This window comes from Pseudopipra pipra, chromosome W (genome assembly GCF_036250125.1).
Source record: "Pseudopipra pipra isolate bDixPip1 chromosome W, bDixPip1.hap1, whole genome shotgun sequence".
Taxonomy (NCBI): domain Eukaryota; kingdom Metazoa; phylum Chordata; class Aves; order Passeriformes; family Pipridae; genus Pseudopipra; species Pseudopipra pipra.
Window position 1 is genome coordinate 7,047,950 of NC_087580.1, and position 18,753 is coordinate 7,066,702.

The following is an 18,753-nucleotide window of genomic DNA, read 5'->3' on the forward strand; positions in this document are numbered from 1 at the left end:
AGGCACAACTGTATCTGTGATACCTTATCAAAGGAAGCTAAAGAGAAAAAATTGGGTGGTGTTTCAGGAACCACACAGAAGAGATAACAATAGTTCCATAAATGGCACCTCATATTTGTGAAGGACAACCAAGCATAGGGGGTGGATGTCACTGTGATACTGACACATCTTTGGAAGACGCTGCAATGGAAAAACTAGGAAAATACCAACAAATTTAGGATCTGACAAATGCAGCAGACATTGTATTTATGGGCTTTCCCCTTGGAGCACAGGGGAAAATGAGGAACTTTTGAGGGACCTGTGTTTCTCCAAATGGAACGAAGAGAAGACAGCCCAGGGTCTACCCTCCAGAGCACTCCTTACCTCTGCAGATATTGTACAATGTTTGGGAGCAAAGCACGTACTGTTGCATCCCCTTAGTTCACAACAAAGTCTCACAGCACTTCAAGTGAGTGCTGTGAATGCAGAGCCACCACAATCCAGTTAAATCTGGCCTGGACAGTAGGTGGGGATGACAATGGAATCAGATCATGATGTCACATACCACCAATCTGTGACAAAATTCTACCAATCCTGACCAAGGTGGACAGGCCACCTTCGCTTAATCCAGAAAAAGAGCACATAGAAATTATATCTGCTATTATATGTGCCTGATAAATAGCCAAATGCCTTGTCATCTAATTAGTGATGAGCATGAATGCAGGAATGAGATTCCCACTGTCCCTACTGACTATCCAGCAAAACCACAGCCAAGGGAACTGGCCTGGCTGAATCACCAAGGAAAGAAGTCCCTGTGGAGCTTGACTCCAGTCTGGTGCTGTCAAGAGACACGAGAGCTGGAGAACAAGGAGGAGGCCGGGCACACGCTACTCTGATGGTTTTGTCACTTACCCACTGGGGGGGGGGGACGAGCCCCGAGGGGGGTTCTCACTTCTGGCACCAAGCACCTGGGCTCCAGGGACCAGGCAACAATGGGAGTGCACATGGGAAGCCACCGGTGGCTTTTGCTTCCCTCGGTGGGATCCGCGGGGCTGGGGCTGGGCTGCGATGGGGGAACCCACCGTCACAGGGGGTGGCAGTGGCAGGCGGCCCCTCGCTGATCAGTGCAGGGGTCCGGCTGCTCCCATCTCCCACCACACAGGAGACCTGGTGGCCCTCGAGCCAGGGCACCCACCTGTGATAAATAAATAATTGCGATCCGTGAAACGAATGGGTGATTACATCAAAATAAAACAAATGGCTCGTAAAACTTAATTACACCCCCATAAAGAAATAAAACAGACCCTTACAAGGTCAAGAGGCCTAAAATCTCCTTACTATCCTAAGAATAAAATATGGTAGAACTTTAAATCTTTAGGCACCTGTTCGTCCAAGAATGCATGAATTATGACCGGCTGTAAAGATAACACTTTTAGCTTTAGCTGTAAGAAAACCCATATATTAAATACTTAGCAAAAACCTGTAGAATGTATATATATATGATATAATTAATACGCACAAAATAATTAAGATAAATACTAAATGTACCCTGTAATATGTGTGCAGATTTAGGAAACTGGTCCCCACCTCTGTCACCCAGCCAGGTGCTTGCTTTTTCCATATAATAAACTATCATTCAAAAACTTATAGGAACTCGAGACTTTGTTTATCACCCACCCTTGGCACGCCTGGGCTGGGTGGGGCAGACATGGCATCCCACTCCCGTGCCCCGTTTCCCCCTGCCTGGCGGATCCCGCTGCCGCAGGTCCTGCTCCCCGTTCCTGGGTTCCCCTGGGCTCCGGGAACGGACTTGGCCTGGCCGGTAGAGGAGTGTCTTCCATCCGGATGGGATTCGGGGTTTTTCAATGCCTTTAGTCTTTCATCTGCTCCTCTCCTCTCCACGGCCAAAGGGACGGCACTCTGGCTCGCCTGTGAACAAAGGCAATCAAAGGCAGTCATCTCATTAAGCATTAAATCAATAAATGACCAATCAGGACCTTGGTTTCTAACAATCCTTTCAAAATGTTTCACTATCTCACTGGAATCATCTCGGTACCCCTTAACCACCCCTTCCAATTATCAAGATCTGCTGTACTCAAAGGGACCTTTACTCTCACCACCTCTCCTGCCCGTCCTACTCCCTGCCCAAGGGGGGCCCGGAGCTGGGGGCTTTTGGCTCCTTTTACTCCTCCTGTGCGGTGATGGGGGTGCTGCCGCTGGCTCCTGCTTCACTGCCATCACTGCTGGATTCATCTCCTGATGCCACTGCAGGGGCTTCAGGTCCCGCGGGGGGGAACTGGGGGTGTGCTGCTCTCAATTCTTCCCGATCTATAACCCCGGGAGACATAGGGTCTCTCCCTTTTCTTGTTTTAAGGCACCTTTGCCCGATGCTGCATGATGAGCAGCACCTTTTTATCTTTTGCTTCTCTTTCCCCCCGTCCTTTTCTAATGCTATTAACAGGGGATCCTGGAGTGAAACGTTTCTCCTGCAATCTCTGCCATTCTGGATGGATTCTCAAACAGAAAAACCTATCTCCACATATTGCCTCGTTACCTTTTCCATTACGCCTTAAAAATAACATTAATTGCAAAACTGTATTATAATTTAAAGTTCCATTCGGCAGCAAACTTTCTCCCTCGTCTCATTTATACAAAGGCCACCATTATCTGCAAGATTTAATCGTGCTAGCCCTTATTGACACCACTTCCACTCACACCACCCAGATCTCTCCAGCGGCTTAAAATACAGCCCAGAGGACTCTTTTTCACAACTTTCTTACTCTGGCTATTTCCCACAATAATTTACAGGTGCTTTCCTACCTCCTTTCCTTTTATCAACCCTTAAATACAACTGTTTTTTAAGTTAGGAAATGCGGGAAATAAATACTGGGAAATTGATGAAAATTAGTGCCACAGGAAATAAAAACTCCTAATCACACTGCCTGCACCAGACACTGAGATGTTAACAACTGCGAATTGAAATTAGTGCTACAGAACAATAAGAAACTCTTTTCTTACCACACTGCTTGCAGCAAACATTAAGATGTTAATAGCTGTTAATTAAAACTCGTGTCACAAAAAGAATAAGAAAACTTTTCCCGTTCACACAACCTACACCAGACACCGAAATGCCAACACTTGGTAATTAAAAGACAATAACAAGACTTCTCTCACAGCACCTACACTGAGTTGCCAACACCTCCTGATTAAAATCGCTGCTGCAAGACAAAACAAGGAAACTTCTCACTCACACCACCCCCACCAGACACTCAGATGCCAACGCGTGCCCATTAAAATCGGTGCTGCAGGACAAAAAGAAAACTTTTCTCACTCACAGCATCTAACCCAGACAATAAAATACCAACACGTGTCCATTAAAATCGCTGCTGCAGGACAAGAAAAAATTTCCCACTCGCAGCAGCCACACCAGACACTGAGATGCCAACACCCGCTGATTAAAATCGCTGCTACAGGACAAGAACACTGCTCTCACACTACCTACACCAGACATTCAGACACCAACACGTGCCCATTAAAATCGCTACAAGACAATAACAAAACCTCTCTCACAATATCCCCACCAGACACTCAGATGCCAACACGTGCCCATTAAAATCGGTGCTGCAGTAGAAGAAAAAATCTTCTCTCACTCGCAGCACCTACCCCAGACACCGAGATGCCAACACGTGCGATTAAAATCGCTGCTACAAGACAAGAAAGAATCTTCTCTCACTCACAACACCCCTACCAGACACTCAGACGCCAACACGTGTCGATTAAAATTGGTCCTACAAGACATCTTCTCTCACTCACACCGGACACTAAGCCAACAGCTCCTGATTAAAATCGCTGCTAGAACACAAGAAAACTGCTCTCACAGCATCTACTGCAGAGACGCCAACACGTGCCGATTAAAACCGATGCTACAGGACAAAAAGAAAACTTTTCTCACTCACAGCATCTAACCCAGACAATAAAATACCAACACGTGTCCATTAAAATCGCTGCTGCAGGACAAGAAAAAATTTCTCACTCACAATACCCACACCAGACACTCAGATTATGAGAAATAAAATAATCTGGTTTTATTATAAGTAAAGTTATGTAAGTAGGAAGCGGGGTGTTGGGCCTCCCTTCTTACCTCCCATTTAATTTTTTTCAGGCGCCTCGTGAAGATTGTAAGGTGAAAGGCCCCGTCAGGGCTGTACACCAAGGGAATATTGCGGCCGGGGTAGGATACAATATATAAATGGAAAATTTACATCGGCCACGTGTCTTTGTGTGCAGGGGGGTCCCCCTGTACATGTACAGGGGGGTACGTCACCAATCAATCAAGATGTACAGGGGGTCCCCCTGTACATGTACAGGGGGGTACGTCACCAATCAATCAAGATGTACAGGGGGTCCCCCTGTACATGTACAGGGGGGTACGTCACCAATCAATCAAGATGTACAGGGGGTATGCCCTGAACCAATCAGGTGGGAGGGTGACACCCACCCGCCGGTTTGAAAAGTGCCCTTTAAGGTAAAATGCTTGTTACCTGCTGAATATTCAAGATATTGAGTAACTGAAGGGTATAAAAAAAACACGGGCTCTGGGAGGGGTGTGCTTTTCCAGGCGGGCGGCTTGGGACTGCACCCAGCGCTGCAAATAAAGGATCCTTTTTCTGTAAGTTTCCTTGTCCTGCGAAAGTTTTTTTGCCGTTTCTATAAATTGACTGGAGAGAGTTTTTCTCACAAATTTGGGGGCTCGTCCGGGATATCTCCCGGCGGTCCTGAGCTGGGGGGCCAACATCCAGGGAGGCGCGCGCCCCGCCCAGCTTGGCGGCCCGAGGACGAGACCCCCCGGTTCAGGGCAGCTGCGGAAAAGGACCCAGGAAATACGGCTGCAGAACAAGGAAAACAGAAAGAGCCGGCCGGCATATAGGGTTAAAAAGACCGCGGCAACACACGAACCACAAGAACCCGGTAAGGGAGTCATTTAAACCTAAGGGGGTGGATTGGAGTCCCTTGGGGGGGGCAAGTTGGGGTCCCTTGGTTGTGGGGGGACTAATTGGGTTTCGGGAGCGTGCGTGAGTGTGACTGAGACGTGCCTAAAGGCACGAGGCGAGAGGGAGTCTTTCTAACTGCGTTTCCACGTTCCTCGCGAGAGGACTGGCCAGTGAAGAGACGAAGTGATTGGTGAGACGTAAGACTGAGAACTCCCGGGGGAGACGGGGGGTGCAGCGTGGTCTGGCGGGGGAGACTGTGGGACCCAGGGGGGGGCTGGGACGGTCGTATTGTAACTGCTTTTGTTTAGAGAGTTGCCTGCCTGCTCCAGCGGGGGGGGCAGAGCGGAGGGCTGTGAGTTCCTGAGCGTGGTCTTTGTTTGGGGGGGTGCCACGTGCTCGGGGGAGACGGGGGGTGCAGCGTGGTCTGGCGGAAACCAGAGAGACGTGCCGTGCTGTGCGGGTCCCAGCTGGGGGCTGGGACGGTCGTATTGTAACTGCTTTTGTTTAGAGAGCTGCCTGCCTGCTCCAGCGGGGGGGGCAGAGCGGAGGGCTGTGAGTTCCTGAGCGTGGTCTTTGTTTGGGGGGGTGCCACGTGCTCGGGGGAGACGGGGGTGCAGCGTGGGGCCTTCCCGCAGGGGTCCTCCCCCACCAACCCCTAGGCGGGGTTTTCCCGCAGGGGTCCTCCCCCGACCAACCCCTAGGCGGGGTTTTCCCGCAGGGGTCCTCCCCCGACCAACCCCTGGGCGGGGCCTTCCCGCAGGGGTCCTCCCCCACCAACCCCTAGGCGGGGTTTTCCCGCAGGGGTCCTCCCCCGACCAACCCCTAGGCGGGGTTTTCCCGCAGGGGTCCTCCCCCGACCAACCCCTGGGCGGGGCCTTCCCGCAGGGGTCCTCCCCCACCAACCCCTAGGCGGGGTTTTCCCGCAGGGGTCCTCCCCCGACCAACCCCTAGGCGGGGTTTTCCCGCAGGGGTCCTCCCCCGACCAACCCCTGGGCGGGGCCTTCCCGCAGGGGTCCTCCCCCGACCAACCCCTAGGCGGGGCCTTCCCGCAGGGGTCCTCCCCCGACCAACCCCTAGGCGGGGTTTTCCCGCAGGGGTCCTCCCCCACCAACCCCTAGGCGGGGTTTTCCCGCAGGGGTCCTCCCCCGACCAACCCCTGGGCGGGGCCTTCCCGCAGGGGTCCTCCCCCGACCAACCCCTGGGCGGGGTTTTCCCGCAGGGGTCCTCCCCCAACCAACCCCTAGGCGGGGTTTTCCCGCAGGGGTCCTCCCCCACCAACCCCTGGGCGGGGCCTTCCCGCAGGGGTCCTCCCCCACCAACCCCTAGGCGGGGTTTTCCCGCAGGGGTCCTCCCCCGACCAACCCCTAGGCGGGGTTTTCCCGCAGGGGTCCTCCCCCGACCAACCCCTGGGCGGGGCCTTCCCGCAGGGGTCCTCCCCCACCAACCCCTAGGCGGGGTTTTCCCGCAGGGGTCCTCCCCCGACCAACCCCTGGGCGGGGTTTTCCCGCAGGGGTCCTCCCCCAACCAACCCCTAGGCGGGGTTTTCCCGCAGGGGTCCTCCCCCACCAACCCCTGGGCGGGGCCTTCCCGCAGGGGTCCTCCCCCACCAACCCCTAGGCGGGGTTTTCCCGCAGGGGTCCTCCCCCGACCAACCCCTAGGCGGGGTTTTCCCGCAGGGGTCCTCCCCCGACCAACCCCTGGGCGGGGCCTTCCCGCAGGGGTCCTCCCCCACCAACCCCTAGGCGGGGTTTTCCCGCAGGGGTCCTCCCCCGACCAACCCCTAGGCGGGGTTTTCCCGCAGGGGTCCTCCCCCGACCAACCCCTGGGCGGGGCCTTCCCGCAGGGGTCCTCCCCCGACCAACCCCTAGGCGGGGCCTTCCCGCAGGGGTCCTCCCCCGACCAACCCCTAGGCGGGGTTTTCCCGCAGGGGTCCTCCCCCACCAACCCCTAGGCGGGGTTTTCCCGCAGGGGTCCTCCCCCGACCAACCCCTGGGCGGGGCCTTCCCGCAGGGGTCCTCCCCCGACCAACCCCTGGGCGGGGTTTTCCCGCAGGGGTCCTCCCCCAACCAACCCCTAGGCGGGGTTTTCCCGCAGGGGTCCTCCCCCACCAACCCCTGGGCGGGGCCTTCCCGCAGGGGTCCTCCCCCACCAACCCCTAGGCGGGGTTTTCCCGCAGGGGTCCTCCCCCACCAACCCCTGGGCGGGGCCTTCCCGCAGGGGTCCTCCCCCACCAACCCCTAGGCGGGGTTTTCCCGCAGGGGTCCTCCCCCACCAACCCCTAGGCGGGGTTTTCCCGCAGGGGTCCTCCCCCGACCAACCCCTAGGTGGGAATTCCTACAGATTTTTCCTCTGGGATAAGTATTTCCTTTCCCAAATTTCAAGTTTGGGTCTTTGTTTAGTTTTGGCAAAGTGTGTAATCCTATTGATTAATTATAATGGGAGTCGCGGGAAGTAAAACAACTGTAAAGGAGAGGGGAAAGAAAAAATCAGAAAAAATACCTAATATTCCCCAAGACTCCCCCTTAGGCAGAATGTTAGAGACATGGGACGAAGCCAGGTGGACTCGGAGAAAAAATAAGGCAACTATGATACAATTTTGCATATATGAATGGACAAAAGAACCAATAAAATCAGACTACCTTATCTGGCCCCAATTTGGCTCCTTTGACAGCTGGATTTGTCAAGCCCTTAATACCTATGTCAATGAGAAGGAACCACGAAACCAAGAAGAAAGCGCTTATGCGGCATGCTGGTTAAAACCCATGAAACTCTTTCCAGTTACTGTAAACAGTAAAACAAACAAAAACGAGAGAAAGAAAAAAGGCCCGAACTGGGATCCAATAGAAGAGTGTTTAGATAACCCCCCCCATACAACCCAGACAGGAACCAAGCTAATGGAGTACAAGATCTAAACAGGACTCCTCCTCCTCCTCCTCCTCCTCCTCCTCCTCCTCCTCCTCCTCCTCCTCCTCCTCCTCCTCCTCCTCCTCCTAGTCCTCCTCCTAGCCCCCGTCAAACACGAAGTAGGAGAAAAGAACAAGAGTCAGAAACACCAGGAAAACTCTATCCCCTCAGAGAAGTTCCCATGTACGGAGCACAAGGAGGGGTAGGATATGTAAACGCTCCCCTTACCAGTACAGAAGTCAGGGAATTCCGAAAGGAAATGAAAAAGTTACTAGAGGACCCACTAGGGTTAGCAGAACAATTGGACCAGTTTCTAGGCCCAAATGTATTCATGTGGGACGAAATGCAATCTATAATTAAGAGTTTATTCACTGTAGAAGAAAGAGAAATGATTCGAACTGCAGGGATCCGGGTATGGAACAGAGAACACCCCCAAGGAGTAAATGGTCAAGATGGGGAACAGAAAATACCCGTAGCTCGCCCGAATTGGGATCAGAACACAGATGAAGGGAGACAAAATATGATTGATTATCGTAATTATATCATTAAAGGAATTAAAGAGGCGGTCCCTCGAGGGCAGAACTCAGCCAAAGCCTTTGATGATAGACAAAAGAAAGATGAATCACCATCAGAATGGTTAGAAAGATTAAAAAGAAATATACAACAATATTCAGGGGTACAACTAGACTCTCGAACAGGACAAGAACTATTAAAGGTCTGTTTTGTAACACATTCTTGGCCTGATATTAAGAAGAAATTAGAAAAGATAGAGGATTGGAACGAGAAAGGATTGAACGACTTATTAAAAGAAGCCCAAAAGGTGTATGTACGAAGAGATGAGGAAAGACAGAAGAATAAAATTGAAATAATGATGGCTACAATTAAAGAGATGAATAAACAAATAACAGAACAAAAAGAAGAAGAAGAACCCCAGAAAGTATATAGCCATGGACCTAGAAACCAAAGGAAACAGAGGACTCAATATGTCAACAAGTTCACTAAGCGGCCAGACAGGAATGAGACAGAAAGAAGACCCCCAAATACACAGGGTAGAAGACAAATCTGTTGCTACTACTGTGGAGAAGAAGGCCATATACAAAAAGAATGCAATAAGAAGCGGAAAGACATCCGAGTCTACCAATTACAAGAAGACTTAGAATAGGGAAGTCAGGGGTTCTTTCTCCTGGGGTCAGAAGAAAGAAAGGAACCCTTGATAAATTTAAAGATAGGACCCCAGGAGAAAGACACTACCTTTTTAGTAGACTCAGGAGCCCAAAGAACCTGCATAATTCAACCTCCACCAGGAATAAAGATTTCTAAACGCACAGTTACAGTAATGGGAGCAAAAGGAGAAATGTTCGAAGTACCCATAGCCCCAGCTGTAACCATAAAAGGAAACGGGAAAATAATTGAAGCAGATTTACTAATTACATCACAGGCTGGAGTAAATCTACTAGGGAGGGACCTAATGGGCATTCTGGGGGTGGGAATAGTACCCCAAGGGGAAGAGGTGACAGTCAGACTTTTTGTGTTGCGTGAAGACTTAGGGATAAATCCTCAAGTCTGGGCTGAAGATGGGAACAGAGGGAGACTGGAAATACAGCCCTTCAAAGTAGAATTGTATTCCAATATACCCATTCGCATTAGACAATACCCCATTCCCCTAGAAGGGAAAAAGGGCCTTCTACCAGTAATAGAGAAATTAATTCGTGACAACCTATTAGAACCCTGTATGTCACCATACAATACCCCCATCTTACCGGTGAAGAAAAGTGATGGAACTTACCGATTAGTCCAAGACTTGAGAGAAATCAACAAAATAGTTAGAGTACGTCATCCAGTTGTTCCAAACCCCTATACCATAATGAGTAGAATATCCCCCGAGTATGAGTGGTTCTCAGTAGTTGACTTGAAAGATGCATTCTGGACCTGTCCATTAGATGAAAATTCTCGAGACATCTTTGCCTTTGAATGGGAAAATCCAGAAACAGGAAGAAAACAACAACTAAGGTGGACAGTACTTCCACAGGGGTTTTCAGAAGCACCCAACTTATTTGGACAAGCCCTAGAAACTGTGATGAGCAAGTTTGATACACAAGAAGGAACCATCATCATACAATATGTTGACGATTTGTTAGTGGCAGGAAAAACACAAAAAGAAGTAGAGAAGGAAACAGTAAGACTGTTAAACTTCTTGGGGGAACAGGGATTGAGAGTATCAAAGAATAAACTTCAATTCGTGGAAAAAGAAGTAAAGTACTTGGGACACATTATAAAGAATGGAGGACGCAAGTTAACCCCAGAAAGAATAAAAGGAATTTTAGACCTCCCTCTCCCAAGAACAAAGAAAGAGATCAGACAATTTTTAGGATTAGTAGGATTTTGCAGACTATGGATTCTAGATTATAGCAGTAAAACAAAATTCCTGTACGAAAAACTGACAAATGACACAGCACCCGAAAAAGCCTACCAAGCAGAATACTCCCCAGAAGAGGTGACGGAATTTAACAAATTGAAAGAAATTTTAACCCAAGCCCCAGTGTTATCTTTGCCCGATCTAAAGAAACCCTTTGATCTTTACGTGAATGCCTCAGAAGGGACTGCCAAGGGGGTGGTCACCCAAGACTGGGGGGGAGTCAGAAAGCCGGTGGGTTTCCTATCAAAAATATTGGACCCAGTAATCAGAGGATGGCCCGCCTGTGTCCAGGCGGTGGCTGCTACAGCCATACTGGTGGAGGAAGCAAGAAAATTAACATTTGGAGGAAAGATTAAAGTACACACTCCACATGCAGTAAGAGCAGTCTTAAGTCAGAGATCTGGAAGGTGGATGACAGATTCTCGAATTCTAAAATATGAAACCATATTAATGGAAAAAGACGACTTAAGCCTGACAACTAACTCATGTGTAGATCCATCTCAATTTTTGTATGGACAAGGGAATACCGAGAATGATATAACTGCACACAATTGTTTAGACATTATTGATTACCAAACAAAAATCAGAGAAGACTTATTAGACATCCCTATAGAGGGAGGAATACATTTGTTTACAGATGGATCATCAAAAATCATAGAAGGGAAACGAAAAAGTGGCTATGCAGTAGTCGATGGAGAAGATCTCACAGTGGTGGAGTCAGGGACTCTGCCAAAGGACTGGTCTGCTCAAGCATGTGAAGTGTATGCAGTGATCAGTGCTCTGCGTATAATTGACAGTGGGATGGGAACCATATATACTGATTCTAGATATGCCTGGGGGGTTGCACATATATTTGGGAAAATCTGGCATGAGAGGGGAATGATAACCTCCCAGGGAAAAGGTTTAAGTCATCGTGAACTTCTAGAAACCTTGTTAGAAGAAATCCAAAAACCACAAGAGATTGCCATTGTACATGTGAAGGGGCACCAAAGGGGAAAAGATATGATCTGTCAGGGAAACGCTCGAGCTGACCAGGCTGCCCAAGAGGCCGCCCTCAGCCCCAGGACACCTGAAGCAAAAATTATGGCCCTGATACCAGTTCCAAAAAAAGTATCCCAGCCAGTGTTTACTGAAGTTGAACAACAAAAACTGATTGAAATGGGAGCCAAGAAAGACGAGGAGGGGAAGTGGTTTCTCTCAGATGGGAGACAGATACTATCAGAAGCAGTTACACGAGAAGTACTAAAAGAACTCCATAACAGCACACACTGGGGCACCCAAGCCTTAGTAGAAACATTTTTGAGAGCTTACGGGCACCTGGGGGTGTATACTGTTGCTAAACAAATAACAAGCCAGTGCATGATTTGTCAAAAAGTAAACAAAAGGGTACAAAGAGCTCGCTCCCTTGGAGGGCGAGAACTTGCAATTAGGCCCTTTCAGAGAATGCAAGTAGATTTCACTGAATTTCCTCCTGTACAAAGATGGAAATACTTATTGGTAATTGTAGATCACTTAACCCATTGGGTAGAAGCATTTCCAGTCCTAAAAGCCACGGCCCAAAGTGTAGTTAAAACATTATTAGAGCAAGTGGTTCCCAGATTTGGACTACCCGAAACCATAGATTCAGACCGGGGATCACATTTCACTTCAAAAATTTTAAAATTAACGTGCGAAGCTCTACAAGTCTCGTGGCAACATCATACCCCGTGGCACCCCCAGAGTTCGGGGAGAGTGGAACGAATGAACCAAACTCTGAAACGAACCATAACCAAAATCACCCTGGAAACGGGGTTGCCATGGACAAAATGTTTACCTTTAGCACTCTTCCGGATCAGGACAGCCCCCAGAAGAGACCTAAATATATCTCCCTATGAGATGTTATTTGGGCTACCTTATCCATCATGCCATAAAACCCACCAAAGTCCAACTCTGGAACTAGGCGAAAAATACCTCAGGGAATATGTCACAACAATAGCCAAGAGGTTAGACGACCTCAGGCAACAAGGACTACTTCCCCAAACTGTTAGATTAGAGATGAAAATACACAACATTTCAGTGGGAGATTGGGTTCTGATAAAAACATGGAAAGAAGAGCCTCTCAAACCAGAATGGGAGGGGCCATACCAAGTGGTATTAACCACTGAAACAGCAATACGGACTATAGAGAAGGGGTGGACCCATAGTACAAGAGTCAAAGGGCCTATAACACCCCCTTCCTCCACTCCCGAGTGGAAATGCCAAGGAGAGTACCCAAAACTGAAAATAACCCGAAAGTAAAATTTTGTTTTTACAGTCTCCAGGAGAGGACAACAGCCGAGGAACACCACTCCCAACAAAAGAAATCGGAGACCCAGCACGAAGGAGTGACTACCACTACTAAGACCCATAGTTCTTAGAGAATGATTGTGTATTAGGAAATAGATAACCAACCAACAAAATTTTTTGCTATTAAGTGCCAAGCTATACTCGAGCGCAAAGACAGAGCAATAGAGAGCAATAGAGGGCAAGACCAGATTAGCCTCTATACTTGCCACAAGAAGATCTTCCCATCCTGCTGTCGGCTGCAACCCGATAGGCATGGACAGTGGAGGTATATGCTATACTGGACCTCTGCTCACCTTAGCTGCGCTCCTACTAGTGGTTGTTGCCAATGACCACTGCCAAAAATGTTACCAAAATGCATACTATGAAACAGGTGCGGTAACCATCTTTATGGCACATGAGTATGTGAACGAAGTTTGTTATGACAAGGAAAAATTAGAAACCTGTGTGATAGGCAACAGACGCTATGGGATAGCACAAAACTTAGGACCAGAAGGGACACGACTAGGACGAAGTTGTCCCGTCAAAGAAACTTGGATTTGCTGGGATATCACTAGTGAATGGGGAGCTCCTGAAATAATGATAGAGGAAATCATTGAAAATACTGAGAGAAAACAATCCAAAAACTACCCGCTGTCACAGTTAAGTAGCTTATATTCTGAACTGACAGGGGAGATAGATGGAAATTTTGAGCTCCCGGCAATTGGACAAAATCTATTTGTTGATCTAGCAGAAAAAATTGCTAAAGGGTTAAGAGTAAGTCGATGTTGGGTATGTGGAGGGCCTTTAATGGCAGAAGAATGGCCCTGGAGAGGTTTTAGTCTGGATGCCCAAGAAATACTCAAAGGAAATTACACATTTTCTCATAATAAAGTGAATAGGCCAGAAGGATGGATATTAAGCTCCACAGTAATAGGGAGAGATTGTATACGGAGAACAGGACCACATTTTGTGTACCCAGTTGGAGAAACCCCTTGCAAGCGAACCCTAAAAACCAACTCCACTCACCGTGAGTATTTCCCACAAGCCCCAACTAACTATTGGTCAGAAAAAAAGGGCCCCAACTGTGAGTGGGATGCGAACAAAAAACTGTATCAATGTAATAAAACAAAAGTAAACCCTTTTTCCGGAATAGCGGAAATATCAATATTTTGGGAAAATGCTGATAGCCTGTCCAAACATTTTTGGAAAGCACCAAATGGACTCTTTTGGATTTGTGGAAAAAGGGCATATACAGTCCTACCAGAAAATTGGAGGGGTTGTTGTACCATAGGAATAATTTTGCCTGGATTTTTCCTATTACCCTTGGAGAGTGGAGATGAATTGGGAGTCCCGTTATATGACTCCCTTAACCGAAAAAAGAGAGAAGTAAAAGGGAAAGCACCTTACATTGGGATTAAAGAACACTCAATAGGGGGAACCCAAAAATGGGGGGAGGAAGAATGGCCTCCTGAGAGAATTATTGAGTATTATGGACCAGCCACATGGGCACAAGATGGTACATGGGGTTACCGTACACCCATTTATATGCTCAACCGAATTATACGACTCCAAGCTGTAGTAGAAATAGTTATAAATCAGACCGCAAAGGGATTAGAACTAATAGCTGAACAACAGCGCCAAAGTAGAGCAGCCATATACCAAAACAGATTGGCCCTAGACTACCTCTTGGCAGAGGAAGGAGGAGTCTGTGGGAAATTCAACACCTCAGACTGCTGCTTACAAATTGATGATAACTATGAAGCTGTAATGGAAATAGCCTCCAACATCCGAAAAATCACCCATGTCCCTGTTCAAAAATGGAACTCCATAGTTGACGGAGAATGGTGGGCTAACTTCTTTGGGGGGGTATGGTGGAAAAAAGTGGGATTCTTTTTATTATGTGCTGTCTCTGGACTGTTGTTCATACCCTGTCTAATCCCATGTTTTATGAGGTTAATTTCTAGTGTTGTCCAAGGGATGCAATTAACTGCCATGCCAATGGATCCAAAAACCACTACAGCTAGAGACCCAGAAATCCAGAAAATCATGATCTTGCGACCAACCCCCAGACAGACGAAAGGCATGGAGAAAGCACGGAAAGCGCTGCTCGAGTGGGAACTTGCCAAGCAAACGAAAGAAATGAATAAGGCACAAGATATACTAACTGAGTGGGAACGAACTCGGAAAACTTAAAGACAATCAACAAAACAAAAGACTTATAATAAAACCATGAATAAAGACAAAAAGGGGGGATTATGAGAAATAAAATAATCTGGTTTTATTATAAGTAAAGTTATGTAAGTAGGAAGCGGGGTGTTGGGCCTCCCTTCTTACCTCCCATTTAATTTTTTTCAGGCGCCTCGTGAAGATTGTAAGGTGAAAGGCCCCGTCAGGGCTGTACACCAAGGGAATATTGCGGCCGGGGTAGGATACAATATATAAATGGAAAATTTACATCGGCCACGTGTCTTTGTGTGCAGGGGGGTCCCCCTGTACATGTACAGGGGGGTACGTCACCAATCAATCAAGATGTACAGGGGGTCCCCCTGTACATGTACAGGGGGGTACGTCACCAATCAATCAAGATGTACAGGGGGTCCCCCTGTACATGTACAGGGGGGTACGTCACCAATCAATCAAGATGTACAGGGGGTATGCCCTGAACCAATCAGGTGGGAGGGTGACACCCACCCGCCGGTTTGAAAAGTGCCCTTTAAGGTAAAATGCTTGTTACCTGCTGAATATTCAAGATATTGAGTAACTGAAGGGTATAAAAAAAACACGGGCTCTGGGAGGGGTGTGCTTTTCCAGGCGGGCGGCTTGGGACTGCACCCAGCGCTGCAAATAAAGGATCCTTTTTCTGTAAGTTTCCTTGTCCTGCGAAAGTTTTTTTGCCGTTTCTATAAATTGACTGGAGAGAGTTTTTCTCACAAGATGCCAACAGCTGCTGATTAAAATCGCTGCTACAGGACAAGAAAAAAAATCTTCTCTCAACTCACAACACCCCTATCAGACACTCAGATGCCAACACGTGCCCATTAGAATTGGTACTACAACACAAGAAAACTTCTCTCCCTCACAGCACTCACACTGGACACTCAGATGCCAACACGTGGTGATTAAAATCCCTGCCACAAGACAAGAACAATGCTCTCACACTACCTACATCAGACACCCAGATGCCAACATCTGCCGATTAAAATCGCTGCTACACGACAAAAAAACATCTTCTCTCACTCGCAGCACCTACCCCAGACACCGAGATGCCAACACGTGCCCATTAAAATCGCTGCTACAAGACAAGAAATCTACTCTCACTCGCAGCACTCCCACTGGACACTCAGATGCCAACACCTGCTGATTAAAATCGCTGCTAGAACACAAGAAAACTGCTCTCACAGCATCTACTGCAGAGACGCCAACACGTGCCGATTAAAACCGATGCTACAGGACAAAAAGAAAACTTTTCTCGCTCACAGCATCTAACCCAGACAATAAAATACCAACACGTGTCCATTAAAATCGGTGCTGCAGGACAAGAAAAAATTTCTCACTCGCAGCACCCACACCAGACACTGAGATGCCAACACCTGCTGATTAAAATCGGTGCTGCAGGACAAGAAAAAATTTCTCACTCGCAGCAGCCACACCAGACACTGAGATGCCAACAGCTGCTGATTAAAATCGCTGCTACAAGACAAGAACACTGCTCTCACACTACCTACACCAGACATTCAGACACCAACACGTGCCCATTAAAATCGGTGCTACAAGACAATAACGACTTCTCTCACAGCACCCACACTCAGACGCCAACACCTGTTGATTAAAATCACTGTTTTAAGAACACTGCTCTCACAATACGTAACCCGACACTCACATGGCAACACGTGCCGATTAAAATCGGTGCTACAGGATAAGAAAAAAATCTTCTCTCACTCGCACCACTTATGCCAGACACTCAGATGCCAACAGGTGCCCTTTCACCAACCCTTAAACGCAACTCTTTTAGTTAGGAAATGTGGGAAATAAATTGTCGGAAGCTGATGAAAATTAGCGCCACAGATGATAATAAAAACTTCTCCTAATCACACTGCCTACACCAGACACTGACATATTAATCAGTGCTAATTAAAATTAGTGTCACAGAACAATAAGAAAGCCTTTTCTGACCACACTCCTTCTATCAGACACTAAGATATTAACAGCTGCTGATTAAAACTCGTGTCACAAAAATAGAAGACAACTTTTGCCATTCACAATACCCACACCAGACACTGAAATGGCAACACGTGCCCATTAAAATCGCTGCTACAAGACAAGAGTAAAACTTTGCTCATAGTACAGCACCTACACCAGACACTGATGCCAACACGTGCTGATTAAAATCAGTGCTATAAAACAAGGAAACTTCTCTCACTCACAGCACTCACACCGGACACTCAGATGCCAACACGTGCCCATTAAAATCCGTGCTACAAGACAATAAGAAAACTTCTCTCACAGCAGCTACACCGGACACTGAGAGCTATACTTCACACACTCTGCACTCACCAAACTTCTGAAATAATTTATTAAGACCCACAAGCTTTGCCTTACACACCGTACACGACCTCCGAAACAGAAACAATTTACCGGGACACACACGAACTCCGAAACAGAAACAATTTACCGGGACACACACGAACTCTGAAACAGAAACAATTTACCGGGACACACACGAACTCCGAAACAGAAACAATTTACCGGGACACACACGAACTCCGAAACAGAAACAATTTACCGGGACACACACGAACTCCGAAACAGAAAGCGGCTTACAGGTACTTTCCAGTGACCGGTCACCCGAAACCAAATTATACGGAACAAATACCTTCAATTGGTCGCAGAGGTCCCCGTCTGCTCCCGCAGCGAGCCCAGGGAAGTGAGGAGTCCCTTCGGCAAAATCCCGAGGGCGCCCCAGGGAGTCCCTGCCTCCAGCGGAGTCTGCAGCCGAGCACAGGGTGACTCCCGCCTGGCTGGCCGGAACTGAGCCCGGCAAAAGCCGACGGTAGGAAAACCCAATAGCCACAGGTCCTATTAAGCCGCTATTTGTTTATTACGGCGCAGGGCGAAAACAGGACCCCTCCAACCAACACGCGCACAGCCTCCCCCCTCACAGCTTCCCTTTTCTACAGCTACGTCATACATATTCATTGTGCATTTTACATATTCATGACCTACCCGAGACTGGGCGGTGTTCGATGTCCATCTCGGCACACGCCTTCTGCCGCCTGCGCGCTTCTCTCCCGTGGCCGTCCCGGGCGGTCGTAGGGGATGAAAGCTCAGAGTCTTCCTCTCTCCGAACTGTCCCCTCGCTCTCGGAGCATGCGCAGTCTCTCAGCACCGGCCCCTGGCGGCAGCTCCTCATTGGCTGCTCGGTGTCCCATTGGTTGTCTATTGGTTACGCTTGGCTGCGCCGCGCGCTCTCCCATTGGCTGCCCCTTCCCGCCATCCCGCAGCTTTCCCATTGGCTGCCCCCCTTCCCGCCATCCCGCAGCTTTCCCATTGGCTGCCTCTGGGCGCCTCCCCATTGGCTGCCCCCCTTCCCGCCATCCCGCAGCTTTCCCATTGGCTGTCCCTGGGTGCCTCCCCATTGGCTGCCTCCCTTCCCGCCATCCCGCAGCTTTCCCATTGGCTGCCTCTGGGCGCCTCCCCATTGGCTGCTCCCCGCCCACACGGCTGCTCCCTTAGCGACCGCCCCGGAACCTGAGAACTGCACTTATTCAACTCTGCAGCTTCAATTGTCCCTTAGCAGCAGCAGCGTAACATCTTCTCCACAGCAACTTAACATTTTCCCTTGTCGGGGCAACCCCGCAGCACCAAAAAGACTCCCAGCGACGCAACCCCAGCTGTGCTTCGCACAGAGACCCCGCCCGGCCCCGCCGGCAGCGCCCCCGGCCCGTGCCCAGCCTCCCCTCTGCTCCGGGCTCCGCGCCCAGCGCCGAACGCCTTCGCCTCCCCCCGCGCCGCCTCCTCCTCGCCCCGGCGCTGCCGCTGCCGCCGCCCCGGGGCGCGGGGACCGCCTTGGCCGCCCCGCTCCGGCCCCGCCGCTGGGAGGGGGGAGGGCGGGGCGGCCCCGACCCGTGCGCGGGGCCTGAAAGGCGGCGGGGGAGGAGA

General features: G+C 49.2%; 1 long non-coding RNA gene across 1 annotated transcript; it reads right to left on the reverse strand.

Moving 5' to 3' along the window:
* Positions 1 to 556: 556 nt before the first annotated feature.
* Positions 557 to 17,907, reverse strand: LOC135404358 (uncharacterized). The gene is made up of 3 exons (XR_010425627.1): positions 17,818 to 17,907; positions 1,657 to 1,908; positions 557 to 1,174 (listed from the first exon to the last, which is right to left on the reverse strand). It is a non-coding gene; the product is annotated as an uncharacterized LOC135404358 (long non-coding RNA).
* Positions 17,908 to 18,753: the final 846 nt, after the last annotated feature.